We start from the raw sequence: 23,679 nt of genomic DNA, 5'->3' as shown, positions 1-23,679 counted from the left end.
TTAAATGTTTTGTTCTCACAGTTTGGGTGCTTTCACGTAAAATTTGAAGATTAAAGAATATCAGAAATTCATTTCATTTATCATTCTACTTTAAGGTAGAACTGAACCTAACTTAAATTCACAGTATTTACAAAATTCTTTACAATGTCTCTTGCAACATTTAAAATCTATCTAACTATATTCTATCTGAGTATAATTGAAATTTATGCCTTTGGCTTATTTTCTCTAGAAGCTGAGTAGCTGTTCTATTTGTACTGTGCTTTTGTAACTATCAGTAAGATGAAAATAATTCTTTTTTAAGAGAAAAGTTTGTTCAGAGTTCAACTTTCATGTTTTTTCTTCCAGTTATGTGTAAAAGAATTTAGATTGTAGTAGCTTTGTGGATAATTAATATATATTTATAACCATCATCTGATAGGCTAATTAAATAATATTGTATTATAAAATAATAACTGGGATATTTCTTAATTTTCCTTCAATAATAATATATTTGTACATATTGTACAGTCTTTTAAACACAAACACAACACACCTCAACATTTATGGGTGGGGGTGCTTCTGATACATAATTTCATTTAAATTAAGGTCTAAGCAAATGCTGAGAAAACAGGCTAGTTAATTCTTTTTTTTTTTTTTTTGGTAATCAACAAATTTCCGTCTTTTACTTGCCACCAAGGGTGCTGGACAACACAAGAAAAAAACAAAATAAAAACAGAAAAAGAGCAAAACTCTGGATTGTACTATAATAAATTCATTGTTTCCATTATTAGTTGATCAGCCTTCAAAATATTATAATTAGCACCCTCTCATCTCATTCTCCAGAGCCAAACTATTCTAAATCTTTTATCATCCTTCTCAGGCATTTTCATTTCTTTCTGCAGATGTACTTGTTTCTGTGAAACAGAGATAAATGCAGCTATAATGGATACTCTTTGTCCGATGTTGTCCTACTATAGGGGGCTTGAGGGATTTGGGGGCTGAACATTTTTGAAAAAGATATGACCAAGAACTTACAGCAGTACATGCAAGGTTAGTTTGTGAGACTCAGACGTGTGATGATGTAAGGAAGTCTCTCACAGCATGAGACTTTCCAGAGGCTATGGAGGATGCATGGGAGACACCATCCAGAAGGTGAGAGAGGGGTTGGAAAAGGAGCTGCATATCTAGGTAATGTTGACTAGCAGCATGACAGAATTTCTGGGTCAGAGAGTTCAGAAGGGCAGCAGCAGCTTGAGGTCTTTACAGTTTCAGATTTTATATTATCTACTAGCAGATGGTGGGTGTAGATTTGTGGAGTAGGCAAAGCAGGCAGACTGGAGATGTCTAAAAATCTTATTTGGGCTATATTTAAAACAACTGGATGTATAAAAATTTAATTTAGTACCAGCAGGCTTTTGAACTAATGGGTCTCAGCCTTTTGGGAAGAAATGACCAATCAAGGGGCCGATATATAAAGACCATCATTTATACAACAACTGCTTACTTAACACATCCATAACCTACTGACTTCTTTCTTCATTAAACTTTCATAGATGAGGATCTTTCCTCTTTTCCAAATCTAATATTTATTCGTATGTTCTGGATTCTATCCCTTGTTGACTTCTCAGGAAATAAGGTTTATTAGTAGGACCTTCCTTCACCTCGAACATCATATGTGAAGTATCTGAGGAACAAAAGAACCTGTTGTTCTTGAGAAATTAACACTACTACAGAATATAGGATAACTCAGTATTTACCTTGAGTTTTTATTGACTAGTATGAATTCATAGGGGGAAAAATCCCAAGTATATTAGGAGTCTTTTCCTGCTTCCTGACCTAAAACACAAGATTGTGGTTATAGGCCTTGAGCTTACCCAGGTTTATACCTTAATTGAATAGAGGGGGCTGAGAAGAACATTTTTAATTACCTCTTTGTACTCTGTGCCCCACAGCGAAAGATAATCCTTAGATCCCTTATTTTGCCCAAGGGTGAACTTAAGACTATTACCTCTTTTTATCATCTGTCTCAAATATCTCTTTACCCTATCTACCTACCTATCTATCTATCTATCTATCTATCGTCTATCAGCTATTTTATTTATTCTATCAGCTATTTTATTTATTTATTTGTTTTCCTCTTTTCAGGTATTTATTTAAATTCCACTTAGTTAACATACAGTTTAATATTAGTTTCAGGTGTAGAATTTAGTGATTCATCACTTACATACAACACCCAGTGCTCATCACTACTGGTGCCCCTGTAATACCCATCACCCATTTAACCAGTCCCCCACCCATCTCCCCTCAAGTAACCCTCAGCTTGTTTTCTATAGTTAAGAGTCTGTTTTCTGGTTTGCCCCTCTTTTTCCCCCTATGTTCATCTGTTTTGTTTCTTAAATTTCACAAATGAGTGAAATCATATGGCATTTGTCTTTCTCTGATATATTTCACTTAGCATAATTCTCTCTAGCTCCATCCATGTTGTTGCCAATGGCACCATTTCATTCTTTTGTATGGCTGAATAATATTCCATTGTATATATATGCCACCTCTTCTTTATCCATTCATCAGGTGATGGACATTTGGACTCTTTCCATAATTTGGCTATTGTTGATAATGCTGTTGTAAACATTGGGGTGCATGTATCTGTCTTTTCAAATCAGTATTTTTATATCCTTTGGGTGAATACCTAGTAGTGTAATTGCTGTGTTGTAGGGTAGTTCTATTTTTAACTTTTTGAGGAACCTCCATACTGTTTTCCAGAGTGGCTGCACCAGTTTACATCTGTGTGTCTTTGGAGAAATGTCTCTTCATGTCTTCTGCCCATTTTTTAACTGTATTATTTGTTTTTTGTGTGTTGAGTTTTATAAGTTCTTTATAGGTTTTGTATACTAGCCTTTTATCAAATATGTTATTTGCAAATATCTTCTCCCATTCCATAGGTTATCTTTTAGTTTTGCTGAGTGTTTTCTTCACTGTGCAGAAGTTTTTTATCTTGATGAATTCCCAATAGTTTACTTTTGCTTTTGTTTCCCTTGCCTCAGGAGACATACCTAGTAAAAGTTGCTATGGGCTGAGGTCAAAGAGGTTGCTGCCTGTGTTCTCCTCTAGGATTTTGACAATTTTCTGTCTCACATTTAGGCCTTCCATCCATTTTGAATTGATCTTTGTGTAGTGTAAGAAAATGGTCCAGTTTCATTCTTTTGCATGTTGCTCTCCAGTTTTCCCAACACCATTAGTTGAAGGGGCTGTCTTTTTTCCATTGAATAGTCTTTTCTGGTTTCTCAAAGATTAGTTGACCATACAGTTGTGCTTCCATTTCTGGGTTTTCTATTATCACTGAATTTGTGTATCAGTTCTAGCAATTTTTTGGTGGAGTGTTTTGGGTTTTCTATAAAGAGTATCATGTCATCGGGAAATAGTGAAAGTTGACTTCTTCCTTGCTGATTTGGATGCCTTTTATTTCCTTTTGTTGTCTGATTGCTAAGACTAGGACTTCTAGTACTATGATAAATAACAGTGGTGAGAGTGGACATCCCTGTTTTGTTCCTGACCATAGAGGAAAAGCTCTCAGTTTTTCCTCATTAAGGATGATATTTGCTGTGGGCTTTTTGTATATGTCCTTTATTATGATGAGGTATGTTCCTTCTATCCCTACTTTGTTGAGGGTTTTTATCATGAGTGGATGTTGTACTTTGTCAAGTGCTTTCTCTGCATCTATTGAAAGGATCATATGGTTCTTATCCTTTCTTTTATTAATGTGGTGTATCACACTAATTGATTTGCGAATATTGAACCACTCTTGCAACCCAGGAATAAATCCCACTTGATCGTGGTGAATGATTCATTTAATATACTGTTGGATTTGATTTGCTAGTATTTTGTTGAGAATTTTTACATCCATGTTCATCAAGGATATTGACCTGTAGTTCTCTTTTTTTTGGTAGTGTCTTTTTTTTTTAATTTTATTTTATAGTGTCTTTATCTGAATTTGGTTTCAGGGTAATGCTGGCCTCATAGAATGAGTTTGGAAGTTTTCTTTCCATTTGTATTTTTTAGAACAGTTTGAGAAGAATAGGTATTAATTCTTCTTTAAATGTTTGCAAGAATTCCTCTGTGAAGCTATCTGGCCCTGAACATTTGTTTGTTGGGAGATTTTTTATTACCAATTCAATTTCTTTGCTGGTTTTTGGTCTGTACAAGTTTTCTATTTCTTCCTGTTTCAGTTTTGGTGGTTTATATGTTTCTAGGAATTTATCCACTTCTTCCAGATTGTCAGATTTGGTGGCGTATAATTCTTCATAATATTCTCTTACAATTGTTTGTATTTCTGTAGTCTTGGTTGTGATATCTCCTCTCTTTGTGATTTTATTTATTTGGGTTCTTTCTCCTTCTGATAAGTCTGGCTAGGGGTTTATCAATTTTATTATTTTTTTCAAAGAACCAGCTCCTGGTTTCATTCATCTGTTCCACTGGTTTTCTGTTTGGTTGTTTGTTTGTTTCTCTGTCATTTATTTCTGCTTTAATCTTTATTATTTCCCTACCTCTCCTGGCTCTAAGCTTCATCTGTTGCTCTTTTTCTAACTCCTTTAGGTATAATTTTAGGTTGTGTATTTGAGATTTTTTTTTGCTTCTTGAGGTAGGTCTGTATTGCTATATACTTCCTTCTTACGAACATTTTTGCTGCATCCCAAAGATTTTGGACCATCGTATTGTAGTTTTCATTTGTTTCCATGTATTTTTTTTTATTTCTTCTGTAATTTTCTGGTTGACTCATTCATTCTTTAGTAGGATGTTCTTTAACCTCCATGTATTTGTGGTCTTCCCAATTTTTTCTTGTGGTTGACTTCAAGTTTCATAGCGTGTGGTCAAAAAAGATGCATGGTATGATGTCAGTCTTTTTGTACATGTTGAGGCCTGATTTGTGACCTAGTATGTGACCTGTTCTGGAGAATGTCCCATGTGTGCTCAAAAAGAATGTGTACTGCTGCATTAGGATGACATGTTCTGGATATATCTGTTAAGTCCATCTGCTCCATTGTGTCATTCAAAGCCATTGTTTTCTTTTCTTTTCTTTTATTATGTTATGTTAGTCACCATACAGTACATTATTAATTTTTGACGTAGTGTTCCATGATTCATTGTTTGCGTATAACACCCAGTGCTCCATGCAGTACATGCCCTCTTTAATACCCATCACCAGGCTAACCCATCCCCCTTCCCCCCTCCCCTCTAAAACCCTCAGTTTGTTTCTCAGAGTCCATAGTCTCTCATGGTTCCAAAGCCATTATTTTCTTGTTTTTCTGCTTAATCTGTCCGTTGCTGTAAGTGAAGTGTTAAAGTCCCCTACTATTATTGTACTATCATCAAGGAGTTCCTTTATGTTTTTTATTAATTGTTTTATTCATTTGGGTGCTCCCAAATGGGGGCATAGATATATACAATTGTTATATCTTCTTGTTGTATAGTCCCCTTTATTATGATATAGCATCCTTCTTCATCTCTTATTACAGTCTTTGGTTTAAAGTCTAGTTTGTCTGATATAAGGATTGCTACTTCAGCTTTCTTTTGATATCCATTTCCATGTTAAATATTTCTCCATCCTTTTACTTTCAATCTGGAGGTGTCTTTAGGTCTAAAATGAGCTTCTTTAGGGAGCATATAGATGGGTCTTGTTTTTTTTTTGTTTTATTTTGTTTCCCTTCTGACACCCTATGTCTTTTGATTGGAGTGTTTATTCCATTTACATTCAGTGTAGCTATTGATAAATATGAATTTAGTGCCATTTTATTACTTGTTTTGTCATTGTTTTTGGAGATTTTCTCTGTTCCTTTCTAGCTTTTGTCACTTTTGGGTCTTTCCTTCTCACTCAAAGAGTCCCCTTTAATATTTCTTTCAGGGCTGGTGTAGTGGTCACTGTCTCCTTTAGTTTTTGTTTGTCTGGAAACTCTATCTCTCCATCTATTCTGAATGATAGCCTTGCTGGATAGAGTATCCCAGAGTGCAGATTTTTCCCATTCATCATGTTGAATATATCATGCCACTGTCTTCTAGCCTGCCAAATTTCTGTGGGAGATCTGCTGCCAACCTTAGTTCTCTTCCCTTGTAAGTTAGGGACTTTTGTCTTTTTGCTTTTAGGATTTTTTGTTTATCACTATATTTTGCAAATTTAACTACAATATGTCTTTGTGTTGACCTGCTTTTGTTGATTTTGATGGCACTTCTCTGTGCCTCCTAGATTTGAATGTCTGTTTCCTTCCCCAGATTAGGGATATTTTCAGCTATATTCCTTGGATAAAACTTCTGTTCCTATTTTCTCTTTTCATCCTCTGGGTCTCCTATGATACAAATATTATTACATTTGATAGAGCCACTGAGTTCCCTAAGTCTAATTTCGTGATCCAAGATTTTACTTTCCCCCTTTTGTTTAGCTTCATTATTTTCCATAATTCTATCTTCTGTATCACTTATTCATTCTTCTGTTTTGTTTTGTTTTGTTTTGTTTTTTTTCCAGCCTTGGGTCATTATATGTAGTGAGTTTCAAATCTCAGTTATTGCATTTTTTCATTTTGGCCTGCTTGGTTTTAAGCTCTTTTATCTATGTGGTATGGGTATATGTAATGTCTTCTGTGCTTTTCTCAAGTCCAGCTAGTCTTCTTATGACTGTTGTCTTAAATTCTGGATCAGGCATATTATATCTGTTTCGATTAGATCTGGCCGTGACTTCCTCTTGTTCTTTCTTTTGGGATGAATTCCTCCATCTTGGCATTTTGTCTAGGTCTCTGTATTCTTCTCTGTGTTAGGAAAGCCTGTTATGTTTTGACTGTTCTATCCCTCACGTCTGTCCTCTGCAGTTTCTCCTTGCCTACAGAGGGGAGTGTTTGTACCGTGGCCAGAGTGTGGTGAGTTTTAACTAGGTGTGCTCTGGGCTGTTTGGTAAAAGAGATCTGATGCTATTTCCACTAGAACTGAAGCTTTGCAGAACTCTATAGTCAGTAGACATGGTACTTGCGGGGTTTGTGCTGGTCTCCAGGGGAGGGACCTCCTGCACTGATTCTTAGGCACACTTGCCTAAGAAAAGCAGTCTCAGCAGGGTTTGAGATTTGGAGTAAGTAGGTTAGGCAGCTTGTCTTGGTGCTATGCTGTTACTGAAGTTGGTTTATGCTGAGCGGCAGGGGAGGGAAATGGCGCCAACCTGCTCCTTTGTTCCAGGAGAGAGGAGTCCATGCTTGCTGCTCTCAGGGAAGCACTTTCAGAGGAGTGAATAATTACCCCTCACGCATCATAAGTTATTTTCAGATCGCCGATTTCACACTGTCTCTTGCCTGCTTGGAGCAGTGCAGCACACCTTGGGCTCTACCCCAGTCAGGCCTCCTCTGACTTTTAAAATTCCAAACTTCAGGGACCTGGTCTGACAGGGATGGTCTCGCTGCACTGGGATGGATGCAGGTTTAACCCAGAAGGGCAGTAGCACCAGAATGGAGGAACATGGGATTTGGAGCAAGCCAGCCAAACAGCCCATGTCCAGGGTAGCCGCCCTCAGCAGGCATCTCTGTGCTGATGCTGAGGGGTAAAGTAGGGAAATGGTGCATGCTGGGTCTTTTGTCCCCAGAGAGGCAATGCTGCCTCTCACAGATGAGCTCAAAAAAGTACAAACAGTATCTCCCTGTGTGCCTTAAGGATCCTCAGATTGCACAGTTTGCCCCAGGGTTGTTTGCCTGTCTCTTCACAAGGAGCAGGGCAGTGTCCTCAGGTCTGCATCCCAGCCAAACCCAGGGACCTCTAAAACTCCAGTCTTTGAGCCCTGTTGGTTGCAAAAGCTCAGGACATTCAGACCCTCTCATTCTCCCAGCCAGTGGCTTTGGAGAAGTGTTCCTGTGTGTATCCCTGTGTGCTCCACTCTTTCTCACCTTTCTCCTCAACCAGGACTTCTTCCCCTCCACAGCACCTGTGATCCATTTCTCCCCCAAACCATATCCCACACTTCCTATCTTCCTCCAAATGGCCTCTTCTCTCCTTCTAATTGTGTAGTTTATTCTATCAATCTTCTGGTTGATTTCTTGAGTATTTAGAATAATTTGATAGTTATCTAGCTGTGTTTGAGGGATAAGAGGAGCCTAGGGTCCTGCTACTACATGACCATCTGAACTTCCCTGCTAGTTAATTCTTGATATGTGAAAATTATTTATTATCTATGAAAATATTGATTTTAAGTATATATATTATTATAACATTATATAATATCATATATTATTTTTGAATTTTCAAATGCATACATATATATGTGTTTTCCAGAGCAGGGGAGATCCACCTTTCAGGTGAAACTAATTGTGGAACTTATTGAAAATATAAGAAACTGACTAGTTCTCGAGAAATTTCAAAGACAAGAACTCTCATTATACTTCTCTTGCAGTTTCCTGTTTTCACTTCCTGTTTCACCCCCTGAGTTATAATTACATGACAGTCACATTTCTAGCATCCCTCTGAATACTGCGTATGCTATAATAATTTTTTTGCTTCTTTCATAACTCCAACCAAAGCCGTAATTCCATCAGTGCCTCTGATTTCATTTAGTCATTATGAGGTAGAAAGTATAACTCTCTTAATGAACTTTGAAGTGAATTTCTTCGAGTAGTTCATGCTATGGTAACAGTGAGAAACAGTTCATCTGGCTCTATTACCATGGAAAGGAGTTTAAATAATCCATTTCTTTTCTAATTGCTCATTATCAGCATATAAATTTTCTAGAAAGTGTTTCATGTGTGCTCCCATTCTCTTCCCTACCAACAAAAAAGATTATTTCTCTCTTTTCCTATCCAGGGCTTTTTGGGTAGTATTTCTGACATTCTTCATGCATAATACTGGAATGGTTTGAGATGCAGTATCTTCCCCATCTCTCTATTCCAGCCTCCAGTGTGCCTGTAAAGCCTCTAACTTTTTAAATCTATTTGTGTTACTTTTTATTGTGTAAACAAAAGAGTGCTGTTTTATGTTCCTAATATCCTACAAAAAATTCAGTTGTTAATTTTTAATACTGCTGTCTTATAGAGAGATAAGAGAGCAAGAAATTTAGCAGCCTTTATTCTCCTCTATTTAAAATAATCCTTTTACTCTGAGGTTGACCAAGTACTCTTCATTGTTCATTTATACTCTGTCTTCCCTTAGTAGACCTTAATTCCTATTAGATGTCTTTGGATATGGTGAAAACTAACCCCTGGTAGAGTGGTCCCTAAAGTGGTCCAAACATGGGTGGTATTACACAAAGCTTATGTCAACCCTCTGAAAACCTACTATAATACTATTAAATGTGATAACTAACACCTTTATCTTTCCAAGGATAAATTGCTGTCTAATAGAAAATCTACTTTTTTATAAGAAATTTTGTACTGAAAAATTATTACTAAAGCATCTCTATGTGGATAGTTTCTAAACTTGGCTGAATATCTGAAAACCCTGAGGGGGTTTTGTTGTGCACTTACTAAATTTAACCCACAAAAAATTCTATTATTACTATGATTATCATTATTATTATTAGAAATAACAAAAAGGCACATAGGGTGCAGGGGCAGAAAATGCAGCTTGGCCTCAGCAGTGATTGAAAATAGTTCCTGGAAAGGTATTAGAACAAAGACAGAAGTCATTACCCTTCCTTTCTCTGGTGCCACATGATCTCTCATCATTACTGTATACTTGTATGATGTTTGCCCTTTTTCTGGCTGTTGTCTCTGCTACATACTTCCACATTCTGCTATCAGGAATACTTCCAAAGAGAGGTCACATCCTCCAAGTTTCCTTACCCTGGTTCTCCAGTCATGATGACCATCTCAGTCAACTGCTTTTAACTCTGTATCCTGATTCTACACTTTTTTTAAGGAGAAGACTGTTATTGAGCCACCCTGTGTCTGTTGTTCACCAAAACAGCCATCATAAATGTCTAAGAACGGCATCATGGGCTATGTGTTATTTACAGGGCTGTCGTAACTACGTGTTACTATCAAAGCTATGTGAACTTTTTCTTTACCTTTTCTCTTTTTTTTTTGTCAAATTTTACCCTTTAATAGATCAAATAATATAATTCCACTCTCAGATTTCATAAATAAGCACATTTAATTTATTTTAATACAACATTTCACTTATTTGCAACACTTTTAAATAATTTCTGCTAATAATTTACATTAGATTGTAAGCATGCATTGCTGACTAAGTGATACTGGGTTCCACCTCCAGGGAAAGCATCTTACTGCATGGAAAGATAGCAAAGAGCCTAACAGTGCCTACCACCAGGAGAAACAGTCCCAGGATGACCGTCCACTGTATGGTTTATAGGAATTGGAGTCACCAAGAAAGACAAGACTCACACAGGCTCTGGATGGAATGCTTTATTTACCTAGAGAAGGCAGAGCAAAAGTCAGTTTCCCATGGCCAAATGATCTTCCCCATAGCCAGTGCAGGGTGATAGTCTTCTTGTGCTACAGGCAAAAGACCCAGTTTTCTTTCCACTGGGAACATATATAGTTTTGGGGTTGTGCCATATGATGTATACACATTAAGCAGAACAGAGAAGTACACATCAAGTCCAGAAAGAGAAAGATGTTTCCAAAGAAACTGATATGCTCAGCACAGGTTGTGAGGGCTCCTTATCTTCGTGAAAGGAAGTGTCCCAGGCCCAAAGTACACTCTTTTGTAACCATAACAGGGTGACTCCCAACATGCATCTAATATTTATGTTAAAAATGGTTGTTTTACTTGAATTTTGTTTTGCATTTAAAAATAATGCATTATAAGTATGCTGAATATTTATTTCCCTAATTTTCCAACTAATCTGAATATAGAACAAATATCAAAATACTGCCTCGATGGTTTGACCTCAGTATTACCATCTTTGTATATTAAGAATTTGAGTATACATAGTTTTAGGGGAAAAAAAAACAGGTTTATGTTAAATTAATAATCTCAGCTTTAGCATGTCCAAACATATGTCTGCTATGCTATTAGATTTGTATAATCTGCCCTGCCTATGTGACTATGTCCGTTCATGAACTGAGATCAGAGGAAATGCTCTTTGGGGCTCAGTTCGATTCAATTTACTTGTGTTAAAACAAATATAATCAATTCTTGATTTACCATACCAAAGTGGACCAAGATCAAGAGAAAAAAGTAAGGAGTAACCAAAATGTACTTAAAATAAGATTATTCAATATATAATACAGAAAATGTAATATTCTCTTAATATTTAATCTGTATCTAACACATAAAAGCATATTTGTAATTTTCCAGACATCATAAAAAAGTGGTAGAGGCGACAGAAGTATACAGGGTGATTCATTTGAAATATAACAAGGAATCTCCTGTGAATAAAAAGCAGGAAGGTGTTGTTTTTTCCCCCTCCCAAGAAGATATCCAGGCCATTATGTCTGAGATATTTAAATGTCAGACTTACCTAGTGTCTCTCCTCTTTTTGATCAGAGGACTGGCTTGCTGAGTTATGAATACTTCAAAAGTTGTAGTTTAAGTGAGTGGGTTTGAAAATGAATAAGAAGACTAAATCTGGGGTGGGGGGAGGGTATAGGATCTCCAAAGGAAGAACTCAGGAAACTTGGGACAAGGACATGAACCCACTAGAATGAAACCTTCAAACTCTGTGGAATCACAGAGGGGGATATGACTGTGGAAATATTGGTCCTAGTTGGCCACACAGCTTAAAGACTTTAGGCTGAACTAGGCCACACAGCTAAAGAACATACCCAAGCTTGTTCAAAAGTCTGCCATATTTCCTGGAAGCAGAGCAGGTCAGGAAACATCTAAAGAAATCAATGCAAATCACTTACTGGTGTTTTTCTTAGAATCCCATTAAACCTATAGGCCATTTTAGGGATAATGGGCATTTCTATAATATTGATTCTTCCAAGCAATGACATGTTATGTCTCTCTTTTTATGGAGGTTTTCCTCATTTCTCTCAGCAGTTTTTAAGACTTTAGAGATCTTAAAAATATTTTATTCACTTTCTTTCTAAATTATTTTTAATTTTTCTTTACTTTTTCTATTTTTTAATTTAATTTTATTATGTTATGTTAATCACCGTACAATACATCATTAGTTTTTGATGTAGTGTTCCATGATTCATTGTTTGCGTATAACACCCAGTGCTCCATTCAATATGTGCCCTCTCTAATACCCATCACCAGGCTAACCCCTCCTCCCTACCCCCTCCCCTCTAGAACCCTGTTTGTTTCTCAGAGTCCATAGTCTCTCATGGCTCATCTCCCCCTCTGATTTCCCCCTCTTCATTTTTCCCTTCCTACTATCTTTTTTTTTTTAACATATAATGTATTATTTGTTTCAGAGGTACAGGTCTGTGATTCATCAGTCTTACACAATTCACAGTGCTCACCATAGCACATACCTTCCCCAGTGTCCATCACACAGCTACCCCATCCCTCCCACCCCCCACCACTCCAGCAACCCTCAGTTTATTTAGTGAGATTAAGAATTCCTCATATCAGTGAGATCATAAGATACATGTCCTTCTCTGATTGACTTATTTTGCTTAGCATAATACCCTCCAGTTCCATCCACGTCGTTGCAAATGGCAACATTTTGTTTCTTTGTTTTTTGGGTTTTTTTTTTGATGGCTGCATAATAGTCCATGGTATATATGTACCACATCTTCTTTATCCATTCATCTATTGATGGACATCTTGGCTCTTTCCATAGTTTGGCTACTGTGGACATTGCTGCTATAAACATTGGGGTGCACGTACCCCTTCAGATCACTACATTTGTATCTTTGGGGTAAATATCCAATAGTGTGATTGCTGGGTCATACGGTAGCTCTATTTTCAACTTTTTGAAGAACGTCCATACTGTTTTCCAGAGTGGCTGCACCAGCTTGCATTCCCACCAACAGTGTAAGAAGGTTCCCCTTTCTCCACATCCTCACCAACATCTGTCATTTCCTGACTTGTTAATTTTAGCCATTCTGACTGGTGTGAGGTGTTATCTCATTGATGTTTTGATTTGGATTTCCCTGATGCCGAGCGATGTTGAGCACTTTTTCATGTGTCTATTGGCCATTTGGATGTCTTCTTTGGAAAAAGGTCTGTTCATGTCTTCTGCCCATTTCTTGATTGGATTCTTTGTTCTTTGGGTGGGTGTTGAGTTTGATAAGTTCTTTATAGATTTTGGATACTAGCCCTTTATCTGATATGTCATTTGCAAATAACTTCTCCCATTCTGTAGGTTGTCTTTTGGTTTTGTTGACTGTTTCCATTGCTGTGCAAAAGTTTTTTATCTTGATGAAGTCCCAATAGTTCATTTTTGCCCTTGCCTCCCTTGCCTTTGGCAATGTTTCTAGGAAGAAGTTGCTGCAGCTGAGGTTGAAGAGGTTGCTGCCTGTGTTCTCCTCTAGAATTTTGATGGAGTCCTGTCTCACATTTAGGTCTTTCATCCATTTTGAGTCAATTTTTGTGTGTGGTATAAGGAAATGGTCCAGTTTCATTCTTCTGCATGTGGCCGTCCAATTTTCCCAACACCATTTATTGAAGAGACTGTCTTTTTTCCATTGGACATTCTTTCCTGCTTTGTTGAAGATGAGTTGACCATAGAGTTGAGGGTCCATTTCTGAGCTCTCTGTTCTGTTCCACTGATCTATGTGTCTGTTTTTGTGCCAGTACCATACTGTCTTGATGATGACAGCTTTGTAATAGACCTTGAAGCCTGGAATTGTGATGCCACCAGCTTTGCTTTGCTTTTTCAATATTCCTCTAGCTGTTTGGGGTCTTTTCTGGTTCCATACAAATTTTAGGATTATTTGTTCCATTTCTTCAAAAAAAGTTAATGGTATTTTGATAGGGATTACATTGAATGTGTAGATTGCTCTAGGTAGCATTTACATCTTCACAATATTTGTTCTTCCAATCCATGAGCATGGAACATTTTTCCATTTCTTTGTGTCTTCCTCAGTTTCTTCCATGAGTATTTTATAGTTTTCTGAGTTGATAAAAAATATATAACATAAAAGGTACCATTTTAACCATTTTCAAGTGTGCAATCCAGTGGCACTAAATACATGTAGACAGATGCTGTACCAGCCTCTGACAGTGGTGACCAATGATAAGCATGGATGTGAGGTGTGTCTCCAAAGAGAAGAATTAGTGTATAAAAGAGAGCTCTGTGCCATTTATCATGGGTTGTGGATAGTGATGGAAACATGGAAACCTATTTACAAGCCCTCAAAGGCAAGCTCAACACACAAAAGGACACTAATTCTACTCATATAATAAATGTCCAGGTCTGGGGACATATATTTGTTGTTTGGTTTGGTTTGGCTACATTAGGTTAAGTTTGGTTTGGTTTGATTTTCTCCTCATATGGATTATCAGCACTATAACATGTTTGCCAGGTTGTGTGGTTAATTTTGTGGGTGTGGTGCCCCTCCCTTTGTCCTGTCAATTCCTGTACTCCATTACTAATGCTAGCACTTAATTTGAGATGCCTCCCATGCAAGCAGATCTCTGGCACCTCAAGCCCACTCTTTGGTGACTCTCCAGTCATGCCCACTTCTTCCTAGACACATACAGCTTTGGGTAAGTATAGGGTTTTTCTTTTTGGCCAATTTAGAAGAACAAAAGCTTAATTACATCCCACAAACATTTCAATGCCAAGACTATCTTTGGGTATTTTAAATATAGAAGTTAAAATTGCATACTAGTATCTGGCATATCAAAACACATCAACAATGATTTTTCATGTAGATGGCAATAATTATTAAATATTTTACCAAAAAAAAAAAAAGTAGACAAATTTGGAATTGGAGTTTGCTAAGCTCATTTTAATAGCAAAGTGAAAGTTTGGTATATGATACTATATGATTTATCATAAAACCTATAAATTAAATCTTTGTTCAATTCCTGTCACCACAAGAACAAATTAGGATGATTCAGTTGTGCAAGCAAAAGACTTCGTATGCTTAAATGGAGAGAAAAGCATTGTTTCACATAATAAGATGCCCAGAAAAAATAAAAACTCCCAGCAACATATTTGGGCTCTGGTTCTGCTACTCTGTAAATCGAAACTGTTCTTTACACACGTCTGTATTTTCAGGGAGGTAGTGAGATGGCCACAACGTTTCCAGGGATTATAACCAAACACCATTATGTCCAGAAGGATAAATTCAAAGTTTCTAGTATTTTTTTAAGAGCAAGGAGGACACATTTCACAAATGGCCTTCAGCTGACTAAATTTCACACTTTATTGAGATACAAATGTGTGCCATTTGCTATCATGCTCAGACTCTCAGTACCAACTTTCTGGCCCCTGGATAATTTGCTTTGCTTTATTTTGCCTTCCCTCAAGGATTTCTGTAGTAAAGAAATAGAAGATTATTTAAAATAATACCTTTTACATCATTGTTAAAAGCATGTACATATTGGTATGATTTTGTTAGTTGTTAGAGAAGAAGAGGGGAAAGATTAGAGGAGAAAGGAGAGATCCTAGGTGACTGGGAAAGAGACAAAATTCGTTTGGACTGATGATTAATAATGACATGTTCTTTTGCACCATGAAGAAGTAAAAATTGCAGAGGGTGTAGCTGTCTGACATAAATAAGGAAGTTGGGCCATAAACACAAGAATTTTCTGTTCTAGCAAAGCTAATCATGGTGCATATGTGGCATAATACAGAGAACCACCCAATTTCAGAAAATAATCTTGACTTAGGCAATGAGTATTTCAATTTTCACCTTTGAATTGAGTTACAGATCAGCTCCATCATTGTAAGGCATATAACATCATCAAAATTTCTTAATCTTGTATAGCAATAGGTCACTTTTTAAAATATTTATTTATTTGAGAGAAACAGACAGAGATAGCAACAGAGAGTACAAGTGGGGTGTAGAGGGAGAAGCAGGCTCCCCGCTGAACAGGGAGGCTGACATGGGGCTTGATCCTAGGACCCTGGGATCATGACTGAGCAGAAGGCAGATGAGAGAGAGAACCTGAGCCACTCAGGTTCCCCAGCAATAGGTCACTTGTAAGGGAAATGAGTTATTTGATGTTATATAGGCACAAATCCAAATTTTGATGGAGTGTTAACCTTCTCTAATATTATTTTTGTTATAAAGAAATCCACACTACCTTTCGTATATTCAAGATGGATAGTCAGTAATGAGGCATTCATTTATATATTGAACAATTATTGCAATATATCCTGTAACAGTAATGTTCTAGTACTGGTGAACAAAGCATGTCTTTGTTCTTGTGATTTTCATTCCAATGTGTGGTTTGAGGAGACAAATAAACAAAAATTAAATATATAGCAGATAGTAAATAGGAGCTATGAGGAAAAATAAAGGATGCAAGAAGATAGTGACAGTGGTGTTACTTAATGAAGTGTGATCTGAAAGATCACTTTAATAAGAAGACATTTCATTAGGAACTTGATGGAAGAGGAAGACAGATATTGAGGGCAGAGTATTTAAAACAGAAGCAGCAACAAGTTCAAAGGTCCCAAAGAGAAGAATTATCGGAATGTAGACTTCAATATGCCATTGACAGATACCTCTCAATAAATAAAAAAAAAAAAGTAAAACTTTTGGATTACTTCATGTTGAAGGATACAAACAAAGTTTAAAATATATATATATAAGCATTTGATACCATTTTTTAAAATGTAAAGATTTATTTATTTAATTGAGAGAGAGAGAGAGAGCATTGGGGGAAGAAGCAGAGGGGGGAGAATCTCCAAGCAGACTACCTGCTGAGCATGGAGCTGGACATAAGGCTGGATCTTACGACCCATGATATCATGACCAAGAGTCAGATGCTTAACTGGCTGAGCTACCCAGGCGCCCCTTGGTACCATTTTTTGATGACATTTCCTAACTTTAAACCCAACATAAGCAAATAGTGTGTTGTGTGTGTGTGTGTGTGTGTAATATCATTAAGCTATTTTATGTGCAGAATGTATATTTTATACTTGTATCATTAATGGTTTTTGTAAGCAACCAACAGAAATCTACTCTAGATAATTTAAGTAAAACAAGCATTTCTTGGAATGAGTCAGAAAGGCCCAAAGAAGCAGTGGCTAGCCCACAGTGTTTGATTGATTTATCATGGATCATTCCCACGTGTCCTTGCTTGGGGAGAAAAAAGCACTCAGGAAAGCCACAAGAAGAAAAAGAAAGCTTTGCAAAAAGAAATGGAGGAAAACCCTTTTCATAAGAAGGGAAAAGTAAATGGTCCCCCAACATGAAAATGTTCATTATTAGTCTTTCATTTACTAGTAGTATTGTTATTTCATAATAATCATGTATTATAATATAATTTGGTGTAGTATTTATATTTTATATATAGACAACCTTTCAATAAAGATGAAATATATTAATACAAAAATGCTCTTTCACACTTATTTCAGGAACACTTGAGGGTCTCCAAGGACCTTCGTATAGAATAAATGGATACAAGTAAAGGTCATTGGTGAATAGGATAGATGGGAATACAAAAAGCATTGTAGCTGGAGTAATACAGAACTACAATTTAATTTCAGATCAACCAATTCCTAGATTTGTGACCTTGGACAGTTTAATCCCTTTTGGCCTCATTTTTCTCATCTAGAAAAGTAGAAGTGATATTGGCAATGCTATAATGGCATAAGGGGTAAATTGAAGATCAGTATACATTACATGCTCAAGTATTATTTTATTTACATAATAAAATGATATTAAATATTTTAAAATGAAAAAATATATTTTAAAATGAAAGATATGTATGTCATGAGTATAAATAAATATAAATATATATATATATTTTAAAGATTTTATTTATTTATTTGACAGAGACACAGCAAGAGAGGGAACACAAGCAGGGGGAGTGGGAGAGGGAGAAGCAGGCTTCCCGCGGAGCAGGGAGCCCGATAGGGACTCGATCCCAGGACCCTGGGATCGTGACCTGAGCTGAAGGCAGACGCTTAACGACTGAGCCACCCAGGTGCCCCTATTTTTTTAAATTGGGGATAAGCTGCTTATGGGGCTCTCTGACTGACTTTCCTCACATCTTTATTAGTAACAATGTAGTACTTTCATGGAACAGTTTCCAAGACACACAGTTTAGAAACCACAGACTTCATCCATTGAAGTTTGAGAAAGGCTATATACCTTGGTCCTATTAAAACAGCTAGTTAGTTAAAACTTAAAGTCAGCTTCTTATTTCACAGATTCTGTCCTTTTCCTCCTATTTACCTCCTGTCTTTGTCTTAGAAATTTAAAAGTAGCATTGTATAACATCATATTGCAAAGCCCAGGTTGGCTTTCATAAATCTTTTCCGTTAGAGAATTATTTGTACTATGTAAAACCTAGTTTCTTGTATAATTCTCTCACTATTTAAATTACTATTTGATGATGGGAAGAAAGAATATTTGTGGGTTTCCTCAGCATTGAAGGAAATTTCTTACATAGATTATGTTTCAGTGATCATTCCACTCTTTGGATTTTGATCAAAAGCAAAATTTCACCTTTGAATTTTGAAAAGAAACTTGTTGAAATTTAAAACCTTTTTCTAAAGTCAGAGAGAGAAAAGTTTAAGGTCCAAAGGAATTTTCACAACTCCACAATATTCTGAGCATTTAAAACAATTATGGAAATAAATTTATATTATAAACACCCATAAGTAATTCAACAAGTTATTGATGAATAAAATACAATACTCTTTTATTTTTTTATTTTATTTTTTTTTAAGATTTTATTTATTTGCAAGAGAGAGAATGAGAGACAGAGAGCATGAGAGGGAGGAGGGTCAGAGGGAGAAGCAGACTCCCTGCTGAGCAGGGAGCCTGATGTGGGACTCAATCCCTGGACTCCAGGATCATGACCTGAGCCGAAGGCAGTCGCTTAACCAACTGAGCCACCCAGTCGCCCCATAATACTCTTTTAAATGGTTTATAATTGCATTTTAAATTTGGGACACTGAAAGAAATTATTTAAATGTGCAAAATCCTGTGTGTGTGTGTGTATGTGTGTGTGTTACAGCGTAAGATCTTGCTTCACCCTTAAAACCTCCTGAAATCTCCTGTTCTGCTATATCCAGAGAGTGACAACTTGCACCAGATGTAAAATGCATACATAATCTAAAATAATGGCAACTCTTGGGCGCCTGGGTGGCTCAGATGGTTAAGCGTCTGCCTTCGGCTCAGGTCATGATCTCAGGGTCCTGGGATCGAGTCCCGCATCGGGTTCCCTGCTCAGTGCAGAGCCTGCTTCTGCCACTCCCTCTGCCACTCCCTCTGCTTGTGCTCTTCTGTCTATCTCTCTGTCAAATAAATAAATAAAATCTTTTAAAAAAATAAATAAAATAAAATAATGGCAACTCTTTCATTAAATTGTCTTATTTTGATCAGGGCTGAGGTGCTGAAGTAGTCATATCTGTTGCCATTGTGAATAAAATCTATAAGCTACAGTTTTCTTAACTATAAAGTAGAAAAATAATACCTGTCTTTTCTATTTTCAGAAATTACTGTGAGGATCAAAATAATTAAAGAAGGAATTAAAATAATCCAGGAACTACTGATTTTATGGGTATTGTCTATCAAATTAGATTCAGGTCCCTATTTCTTTACTTTTGTATACGTTTTACTTTTTTCTTACATTCAGAGTGTTTCTCTCACCAACACTTACATTAACTTCTCTCATTTTTAATCCATTTTTTGCTTAAATAACATATATTCAGCTCTCTATTACATCTCCTATATTTTCTATTCTACCTTATTTAATGACATTTTAATTTGTCTATCATGAATCACATTTGTTATAGATTTTCATTTAGCAATATCTTTAATCAAACTGTTTTATAAGCCATTTAAAATCACATGTTCTATATTCTACCTATTGATATCCAGAAATACAAAATAATTTAACAGTAATATAAACTAATTGAGATTATATCTAAAGCAGGTAGTGTCCGAAAAAGAGCACCAATATCCCTAATAGATGGTACTCTTCAATCTGGTAAACTATGACTCAAAATTTTTATCTAATTTCTAACAGTGTAATTTCCTTAACTCTCTCTTTTTCTTATTAAAAGTGTTTTAAAATGGGGCACCTGGGTGGCTCAGTTGGTTAAGTGTCTGCCTTCAGATCAGGTCATGATCCCAGGGTCCTGGGATCGAGCCCCACATAGGGCTACCTGCTTGGTGGGGAGCCTGCTTCTCCCTCTCCCTCTGCTGCTTCCCCTGTTTGTGCATGCTCTCTCTCTCTCTGTCAAATAAATAAATGAAATCTTTTTAAAAAACAGTGTTTTAACAATTTTTGATGTATATATTTTAGTATATCCCTTTATATCATATTGGAACAAAAAATATATATATGCATATATACACAATTTAGTAATATGATTTTTTTCTGGCCTCTAACTTTATATTATTAGCCACAAAAACATTGTGTTAAAATAAGGACAGAATTTTCCATGTGGTCAGAGAAAAGAAAGTTAAATATAACAATCCAGGTTGTTGACACAGCAATACAAACAAAATATATTTTCATGGTATGTCACCAAGGAAAACTAAATTTTAAATGTCCATATGCTGTAAGATATTTTTTGTGATATAGTCTCATATTGATAACTTGAAACTGGAACATATTACTATTTTTTTATGTTATATCTATCCTGTTCTTGATACTTTCCTGGGATTTATTAATCAGTGTTTATGATATATAATACCACAATCGTGACATATTTGGAAGAAGATTGATTTACTCTTCATTTCATTAAGGAATTTTACCAAGAAAAGTAGTTTATTTTTGTTTGTTTATAAAACATGAGGTATCTATACTGTAGAGGGATGTGTTAATCTACTAATTTATTGTCAAATTTTGAAACCGTTATTTCTAACAAACATTATTGGATTATTTTCTCAGGAAAATGGTATAATTTCTGTAATGTTATATAAAAACACATTGTAGAAGATTAAAGTTTCTGCTCAAGTATGTATTGTCCTCTAAAGGAGATATTCATTGCATGATTTTGTAACTTAAAGAAATATTTCATTACAATTACCAAGGCATAAAATTTGCTTTACAAGATGCTGCAAATGTACTATGTGGTACTTGGAAATGGTTAAAAGTGTTTAAACAAATATATATTCATATCTGTAGAAGTAGACTACATTTGGGTTGGGTTGGATTCACAGACTGATGGTCAGCTATTTACCTGAATTCAATTTTAAATGTAAAATGATAAGACACATAAGGAAGATGTTTATAATAGTTACTGATGGTGTTTAAATGTCTTTTAATCATAGGACTGGAAAACATTTCTGATTGCTTATATATTTTACTTATTTCACTTTTACTTGGAAAATAGAACCCAGAGTGTAATTGTTTGAACTTGACATTGAAGAGTTCTTGCAGCAGCTGGTAGTATAATTTCTTCATGTTATACCACCAACTAGTTAGATTTGAACAGATAGTTTAGGGTTTTTAAAGAGCAATTAAAATTTTGTGGCAGGTGATCATGTCTCAGGGCTCCAGTTGCTTATATAAATGCATCAGTACAGTACTTACAAACAGAAAAACAATAGCAAACTTCTGCATATGCCCAATTACACTTGTAAACTCTGTAGAAAGTCAATGCCATTTCATTTAATTGTACCCAAACAACAATTTGTAACTAACTTTGGAGTCTAAAAAATAATTTATTTCTCTCTATATATCTGTCTCTAGGTTGTAACAATTAGACTCATTGTTTTTCTCAATTTCTGGCCTGCTGATATTTGTAAATGGAGGGAAATTATGCTGACCAGTAAATATTATACTTCTACAGACTTTGAGAAAGAATAATACACTAAAGAAAAAATGCATATGCATTCAGTATAATTTCACAGACTTAATCTATATACTTAACATTTTTGTGTCATTTTACATATAAAATACATTCAGAAATCAACAAAATAATATCCTCTACAGCCTTCAGCTTAGCAGAGGGAAGGACTTGTATTTTGTGTGTGTGTGTGTGATGAAGCTATTTGATTCCCTAGTTACTTTTTATAAATTGTTCAAGGGTACTCTATTTGGTTGGCTCCTCTAAGAAAAGAGATTTTCTTTCTACCTAATTACATTGTAAATGATTCGGTTTTATGGTTTCAGTGTTTGGGAAATATGTATTAAAAATGTTTTACAGTAATAAATATTAGGAAAAAATGTACTTCTTCAGCATTGCTTTCCAAATACATGCTAACTAATTGAGGGGATTTATTTTACTTATATTTATTTGGTGATATTATGAATTTTTGTTCTTTTTCTTTCATTCCTGTAATAGAACTTTTGGATTACCAGCTAGCTGAGAAGCAAGACACTGGCATGTCTAATGCTGACAGTTACAGTTGTATCTTTGTACTGTATTCTCTCTTGGAAGATCATTTCTTTCTCATACGTTATAGTGTATGTTTCATTATCTCATTTTTTAAGGAGGTGAAGCAGTTCTTTTTCTTATCACATCCACAGAAAGTATTGCATTATCAATGCAGAATGACAGGGACACTATTTAATTTCCTGATTCTCACCCTATTGAGAAACAGAATTTATGGACCTCTTTTATCAGAAGGAGGTTCAAATGTGAATTTACCAGTAGATTTTGGAAAGATATGAAACTTGTGTTTTGTCTTTTTCTCAGTATTTTGTGGAAACAATATTCCCAGCCTCCAAATATACAGTGATCACTCCTCTGCTCATGTTGCATTTGTAGATAAAGCATCCCACACAAGTAAACATAATCACAGTTCATTGAGGTGGAATTTGCACAAGCTGAAGTATAAGTAAATAAAACTAAGAGTTTTCTATTCTTATATATTTCACTCTTCCCTCAAGAAGCTCTTGCATACTTTTTCTAAACTTTAGATGCACAATAGGAATGGTAATTTATACATTCTATTTTAGGGTTATTTGTGATAGGGAAAAAATCTCTTACATAGGAAAGGAATTTCTATCATTACTGTTAATAGGAAACAATTAAGCATTTTAATAGCAGAGGATTCACTTCCAGTAAGTGTGTGTGGCTTAATGTAGAGTGAAAAGTAAAATAATCCTATAAATGAGGAGACAAAATTATTCAGAAGTAGTTTTATTTCTAGCATTTCTAACTTGGTAAACATTATTCTAATTCTCTCATTGGTTTGGATTGGATATCTCAAATACAGGAGAAACAAATGACTTAGTTACATGTGTACTTACATAAAATCACCTAGATAAAGAAGTCCGTGGGAACCAAAATAGTCTATATAGAAATGCTACTTTCAAAAGTCCTAAAAAATATCTGTCCCATTATTTGATCTGTTTATGCATTCAAAAGTATTTCCATATCAATCCCCTATTTACCTTTTGTGACATGACACACATTATGTTTACCTTACTGTCGGCTCCTTGAGGCACATAAAATGTTTCTTAGAACCTACCTTAGTGATGGGGTCATTAACAGGCAATGGATATACATTTGGATTGGATTGCATAACATATATAGAAGATAACAAATGGGAATAAATGCATCTGTATTTTATCTTTTAATAAATTCATATACAGACCTTATGTCTTCATTCCCATGACTATGTAGTGTTGCTATATAGATAAAGTAGCTCTTTCAATTTCATTAAATTATTGAAATATACACCAGTTTGCTTTGCAGTGTATCAATTTTCACTCACAATTCACAATAGCTTT

This window comes from Neomonachus schauinslandi, chromosome 6 (assembly GCF_002201575.2).
Source record: "Neomonachus schauinslandi chromosome 6, ASM220157v2, whole genome shotgun sequence".
NCBI lineage: Eukaryota > Metazoa > Chordata > Mammalia > Carnivora > Phocidae > Neomonachus > Neomonachus schauinslandi.
Note: the sequence above shows the minus strand (reverse complement) of the source record.